We start from the raw sequence: 6,196 nt of genomic DNA, 5'->3' as shown, positions 1-6,196 counted from the left end.
AAAGTTGCAGACTTCGGAGATGCTCTCGAGGTCCTTAACTACTTGGGTTTCATTAACAACGTGAGCCAGGGATGCATGGCATTCCTTTCGCAGATACTTTTGGGCTTTGGTGCAGGAAATGATACGAAGGTTCGAACAAATTTTTATCACTGTAACCAGTGAGGACTTCGTCAGAGGGAAGATTGAGACGAATCGCTTTCTCGAAGCAAAGGACATCGGCACGATTTGGGGCTCAACCATCGCAGGCCGATTATGACAGCGAAGCTTTTCATGGAAACTGATATGAAATCGATGGGGAAAAAATGAATGTTCGTCTAGGGTAAGAGTACATCCTATGATGTATGCTTTAAGGACGAAAAAGTGGTATGACTTTGATAAAGTTGCTTAATTTGCATGCTACCGATCTAAGGTATACTTTTGACAATGATAATCTTTAACTGAAATATGATGGTTGCCACTATAACTGAAACTAAGATTACACATATTTCGGAAACCTTGACCTAAAAGTAGGTATAAGTCATACTAACTGAGAGAGAATCTTGGCAACATGAAAGACAGAGATGTTTACCGGAAAGAGCTACTTAGAACATAAATATGAAAGTTATTCCTTAGACCAAAAAGGAAGGATGAGTAGAGTATTCCCCTATCGGCGACGGGTACCCCTCAAGTGAAATCTTAATTCGGCCAGCTGACGCTCCACACCAAGCAGGCGTCTCTCGTACTCTGACTGGTGTGCTCGGAGCTCTATGACTTCGGCTCGGGTTGTAGCTAACTCTCATTGCAGAGCTTCATTGTCCCTTGCAGCTCTCCCATGGGCAATTTCAAGGCGACGAATGCGATCCGTGCTGGTGTTCGAATCTGCTCCTAGTTCCATAGTTCGCTGAAGGGTTGCCATACCCAGCTCCACATTGCGAGCCACTCGGCGTATCAGGATTAGAAGGGCCCTGTCTGCGGGGCCTCCTTCGTTCAGATTGTAGAAGTTGCGGTTTCCGTCGTATGGGAGGGGTTGGTCTTGCTCGTGGCTCCACCTATTCAAACTCCTGACCCACATAGGCGTTGGACCTTGGAATTCAACTCGATGGTTAGGATTTGGTACTGGGGCCACTTGAGGTAAGTTCTCGACTTCGGGTTCAGAGTCAGTGTCTTCCGGAAATGGTTCGGCGAAGTCATCGTCCAAAGGAATCTCATGGTTTTCTTCTGGCTCTGGCTCGAGCCATCCATCATCTCCTTGATTGGGAAAGTACGGGTCGCCAGGAAGATGGAATCCAACCATGCTATCTACGCGAGGTAGTGGTAGAGGGATAGTTAATAGGAATCGAATCTAATAATACTTCCAATGTATTATAGTTACATGATTGATTCTTGAAGAATGGATTTTTGGGTAAATTTCCGGTTCGGTCGTTATAGCATCCTAAAATACTCCTATAGTATTTTAACCAACTCTTCTGGTATCTAGGTAAGTTTTAGGCTTGCTGCAACACCACAGTCACTCCCAAGCACATGTTGGTCATGTCTCGAATGAATATAGTTGATATGGCTATATTGATCCTAGACATGATTCATAACTGCCCAGGTTTAACCGCGATGTCCAACATCCAAATACTTTTGTTTTGTTCTACTTATGACACGGATTCTGGCACTCGGGTATACTTATATACTTTGTTATAAAAATACTTATATTTTTGAAAGTATACTTTTAGTTTAGAGCACTTAGGCCCCTTAGTGTTTATAGTTGTATACCATGTAAGGTTCGGTATACTTAGTTCACTATAAACAAGAGCTCTGATACCAATCTGTCACACCCCAAAACCGGAACGGCGAAAACGTTCTGGGGCGGAGGACGTCATGTATAATATCACAACAATTGTATCATAGCAATCATAGTAAGCACAACCAAACATTGAATACATATATGAAAAAGGTTTACATTGAATTAATACATAGATTTGTTTACAGCAAAAGTAAAATAGAAAGACATGCCTCTAACGCTCCGACTTCTCCAAACTCTTGGAAGTACATGTCTACTAATTCCCTGAGAATACAAGCAGTTTTGAAAGAATATCAACATAAAGCTGGTGAGTTCATAACCATTTAGTTTTGGAGAAAAATGTTATTTGATCCTTTTGAAAAGTGTTCCTCAAGAAAATCCCATATTTTCTTATGAAAAACATGGTTGAAACCCATTGCTTCCATGACTTCCCGATTCATACTAGATACATACAATCCAAGGAGTCATGGAATGAACATGAATATCCGTTAGTTGAATTATAAACCATCAGTTTGTAAAATACCGTGTTATCCTGGGAAAATTCTATATTTTCCCTAAAAGTAGGTTGTTGGTTATCCGTTCTAAACTGAAGAGTACGAGTATCCACCGTACTTATATCGTTAAATCATAGTTTCTTTTGAAAAACCCTGGTTACTTCCAGTGAGGTATATTAGTCTTATTACATAAATAAAACTAATTGAAAACGTGGTGAACTAAATCCTGAAGGTATTGTTAATACCCTCCCGTAATCACTTGGTTATTACTCTGAGGTTAGTTCGTTCGATCTATTATTATGTAAGTAAATCGCTGTTATCTACATTGTGAGTTTCATGACCATACATTAACTTGATATGGCGCGAATCGGGCACTGGTATCCTTTATGACTTTGTCACTCGTAGACCTGTCGGTCCTACTGTAGCTAGCAGCAAGGTGCGGGATAGTCAGTCCCGTATAGATCTATACACAACAGTCACACTCTCCCTCCAAGAGACTCTGATCATGAGTGCTAGTCCTCCACTCAGTTAAGTTTGTGAGTGTTACCAAGGATGTGTCTCCAACTAGACTAACAAATTTACAAGTAATAATGTTGAAAACCCTTTTTGTATTTAACATGAATCCTTTATAAAATGATATCTTTTACTTCATGATTCATAAGTTCATTTCCTTAGTTTTGAAAACTGCTTTTGCAAGTTGATTTCTTAACCCATTTGGTAAAACTGATTTCCATATTCGAAGTATATTGAAAACATATTTATCTTAGACAAAATAATATATTTTGAGCACAAGATTGCTTGTGCTTTTTCTTGTATTCCCCCCTAAAAACATGAAAAACTCGGAAAAGCATAGGGGTATGAACTCACCTTGAGTGAGTGGTTTGTATGAAAGATCGGTATGAGATGTTGAGGGTCAAGTGAAGCCTCGAACACAATTTGATCCTAATTAACATGTAATGACACATATAGGAGTCAAATGAAGGTATTTCACTGCTAGATATGATGGGGAACCACTCTAGGGACTTGGAAACACTTGCACTAAGTGTTAGAACCTTATAGGATTGAGTGAGGGAGGTGTATGGCCACCTTATAGGTGTGTGCGGCCCATGAGGTGTGCGGCCGTACACTCATGATGGAAGGTGTCTTTGAGGTGTTTTCAAGGTTCATACTTGATGGGTTTTGCGCATTCTAACACTCCTAAGTGTACATGCAACCCTAAATACCTTGGATCTATGTTTTCTCTATTATACATGCAATTATGAACTTTCCAAGGTATTACCCTATCTAGCATACAATACTTGATACTTGGGTAATCAAATGGATAGAATACATACCTTTGTTTGATGTAGCTTGTCTCCATGAAGCTTGAGTGCCTAGTGCCCCAAGTGTGACACCTCAAATGGTTCACACAACACCAAATGCACATGGAATGACTTGAGAGAAATGGAACACTCCTTGAAATCGTCTAGCCCTCATATTCACACATTAGTGCACGATTTCTTGAGCCATGAGATTCTTTTATATGGTGGCTCTTAGGGTTACACCATGTAACTCATAACTTTACCCATTCCTTATGCTCCATGGATTTTAACCTCCATGGAGTATCCATGGGTCACCCCATGGACTTAGTCCAACATAAGGAATCTTGGATCACAAGCCCACATATATAAGAATGAATGATTTACACAATCAACCCATATATTTAATTAGTCTCCTTTTGATCACTTAGTTAGTTCCAAATTAATTCTTGATCAATACTAATTAAATAACCTTATTAATATATTAGAACTTATAATATATTAACCAACCTTAAGTGTTATTTCTCTCATTATAGTCTATCCAAATGCATGATGCCATGCAACCCAAATGGACCATGCCGGGTCGGGTCAAGTCTTACCAATTATAGTTATGGACTTAGACATTAATCCAACAATGCTTGCATCCATGAAGTGTTCTAGGTCCATACTTAGTTGTAGTGCAAGTTTGAGGTCAATAAAGGTCATAGAAATGGGTTTGCGGCCCTAAGGTGCATGTGTGTGGTCGCACAAAGGGGTGTGCTGCCGTACATAGGTGTGTGCGGCCGTACACCCTTCATGTTTATGTCCAAAATGCCGACTTTAAGGTGCAGCAAGGCTAGGGCCATGTCCAACTCGAAGCTAGGGGTCAAACTCTCACTTTGGAGGGTCTTTTAGGAGTGTACGACCAACCTCATGAGGGTGCGTGGCCGTACTCTTCAAAGGGTGAAGAACATGATGGGACATGATGAATCAAAGCTTAGATCAAGAGGTTCTTCAAGCACAATAAACTAAAGAATGGATTACTCACGTTTTTGGAAGCTTTGGAGGGTTCACGGTTGAAGGAGCTTGAGAGAAATGGTGTTGTGTGCGGCCAAGGAGTGAAAAGAATGAAAGGAAAGGGGTCTACCCTTTATATAAGAGTGGGTGTGCTGTCATGAGGGGGGGGGGGTGTACGGCTGCATACCCATGTGTACGGCCGCACACTCCTCCTAAAGGAGTGTATGGCCCAGTTTTGTTACTATACGACTTGCTGACTCATTCCTAACCTCAACCTTGGTTGTACTCAAGCTTAGAGCACTTAAATGAACCCTTAAACAGTGTTAAAAGATAACAGACATGAGTTTAACATGGGTTGAATTGGCTAGACATACAAGATGGTAGTTTCAGGTTGTCACAAGAGTGGATACCCATTCAATCGCCATTTTATAGGCAATTTCCTTAAACACCCCTTATAGACCAGCTTCGTGAATGAAACCTACTAACGGTAAGACTGACTCTTTACTCATACATATATAGTATTAGATCTTTAATTGTTATATAGTATAAGGTGTATTTTATACTTTTAAAATACTAAGTGGTCTAATTTAATAAATTATATACTTTTAATTTAATTAAATGTAAACCAAATCATTATGGATTTATCAACCCTCTTTTAATTATACATTTAATTAACTTAATAAAACCATAAGGATGTAATTTGAACTTTTCAAAAAACTACAGTTTTAGAATTTAATATTTCAAAATTAAACTTTTAATCAAAATTTTAAATTCCAAAACTTAAGGGCAAGTTTTGAAAGATTTCAAAACTATCTAGATCAAATTACAAATAATTTAATTAATCAAATAATTAGTGATTATCTAAATTTGACCTAATCCAATTTTATGGCAAAATAATTCAATCAAATAATTCAAATAAATCAAGTTTATCATATAAGGCAATGGTTATCTAATTTATTGACAATTATCTACTATTTTGGCAAGGATAATCACATAATATCAATAAAATTCGGATTCATTCAATAAAAAAACGTTTATGGTAATTATCCAACATAAAAAACAGCCAAAATCCCAATTTTCCCTCTGTCTGACACTTCGACTCGCCGAGTCACTCAAAGGACTCGTCGAGTACAGCCGACTCGCCGAGTACCTCTGGGGACTCGCCGATTCTGTCATTCAGAGAGCAAAAAATTCGATTTTCAAGCAAGCAATGAACAATTAAGCATCAAATACATCAAACAAACAGCCCATGCTCTGATACCACTGATGGGTTTTGAGCACTACATCAATCCTATGGTGTACATGCAAACCCTAAAGCTTTGGATCTAGTTTGTCTAATGAACATGCAATAATTATCCAAAGCTCATAAACCCAAGATCTAGCATATAATAATCGATATTGTCATAATAAAAGTGTTTAGATCTTTACCTTGATTGTTATGTAGTAATAACAATTATAATCCTTTTTGATCTTGACTTCTGAAAGCTTAGTGCCTCCAATGTTGCACCTCTAATGGAGTCACAAACACCACTAGCAATAAGGATGAAGAAGAAGGAGAAGAAGGAGGCACAAAAACGTTCTCGGGTTCTCTCAAAGAGTTGGACACGTTTTTGGAGGCCTAAGGGTCCCTTTTATACTTA

Source organism: Lactuca virosa, chromosome 1 (genome assembly GCF_052849685.1).
Source record: "Lactuca virosa cultivar CGN04683 chromosome 1, Lactuca_virosa_CGN04683_v6, whole genome shotgun sequence".
Lineage (NCBI taxonomy): Eukaryota > Viridiplantae > Streptophyta > Magnoliopsida > Asterales > Asteraceae > Lactuca > Lactuca virosa.
Note: the sequence above shows the minus strand (reverse complement) of the source record.